The sequence below is a fragment of the Phocoena sinus genome, chromosome 12 (genome assembly GCF_008692025.1).
Source record: "Phocoena sinus isolate mPhoSin1 chromosome 12, mPhoSin1.pri, whole genome shotgun sequence".
NCBI classification, from domain to species: domain Eukaryota; kingdom Metazoa; phylum Chordata; class Mammalia; order Artiodactyla; family Phocoenidae; genus Phocoena; species Phocoena sinus.
Genome location: NC_045774.1, coordinates 68,749,685 through 68,751,001, shown reverse-complemented (window position 1 = coordinate 68,751,001; position 1,317 = coordinate 68,749,685).

Here is a 1,317-nt window from a genome sequence, read left to right as displayed (position 1 = left end):
CTGCACCTCTTGCCCAGCGCAGGGCTGCTTCTCTGCTAGAACGAAACGTCCCCGCCCCCCGCCCCGACTCTACGGTGAGCTCTGCCGGGAGCCGAGGCACCCCGCCCGGGCCAGGGGAAGGCACTGGCGCCGCGGGAGCCGAGCAGAGGCGGAGGCGGAAAAGAAGTGGAGCGGGAAGGGGTGGCCGAGGGAGTCGCGAGAGGGAGGCGGCGCCGGCGCGGGGATGCGGGCGAGGCCGGGTGGGGTGGGTGGAGCGGGGTGTGCCTCCGTCGGTCGGTCAGTAAGTCGATCGGTCCGCGCAGCCCGCGCGCCGGCGTCCCCTGCCTCGAGCGCCCGCCCGCGACAGAGATCGGGACTGGCGCCCCCTCCGTCCGCGAGCCTCACCCCTTCCCGGGGCTCTTCGCTGATTCCTGCCGCTCGCCCCGCCGGGCCCACCGGTTTCCGCCAGCCCGGGCGCCCGTCGCCTGGTCGGTTCGTGCGGTCCCTGCCTCTCCCTCCGCTCGCGTTCTGTCTCTGGCTCCCTCTCGCTCCGGTCCCATTTATGAAGCGCGGTCCCATCACGTGTTAATGAGCCTTTGTCCTGCCCTGGCAGCAGCGGCGGCACAGACACCGCCGAGGGAACTGTGCGGGGAGGAACGGGCGCGCGGCGCCCGTGGCTCCAAACTTTGCTGGCGCTGGGGATCCGCCGCGGCGCCGGCCCCGGGGCCAGAGGGGACGAGCCTCTCCGGGCCGCGTCACCTACTTCTCTTCCTCCTCCTCCGCCGCCGCCGCCGCCGCCGCCGCGGTCCCCAGGGCCCCCACCGCCATGACCTGGCTCTCCTCCCGGATACCCTCACACCCTGGCCGAGCCAAGAAGGGGCTCGTGCCTGTGCCGTCCCCGACCTCGGGCCATTAATCACACGCGCCCCGGCAGCGCGAGCACCTTGTGCGGGGGTCACGTCTGGGCCAGCGGGCTGAGCCTGAAGGGAAGGGGGGACCTGGGGAGGGGGGGCCGAGGCGGCGGCGCACCGGGACCGGGGGTGCGGCCTCCAGCCCCCCCACCCGCCCCGTTCCAGGCCGCCCCCCGCGGCGGCCGGCCACGAACCGGGCCCGGGGGCAGGCAAAGGCTGGGGACCGCACCGCGCAGCCCCCGAGCCGTTTGCTACCTGGCGGCGGCCACGCGGCCACCTGTCCTCCGCCCTCGGGCACCGCCTGGCTTCGCGCCGGGCGCCGCCACCAGCCCCCGCCGTCCCCGCCCGGCGCGGACCACTAGGGCGCGCCCCACCCGCCCGGACCCGGCTGCAAACAGTTGGGCTCCGTAGGCGGCTGGCTCTGCGC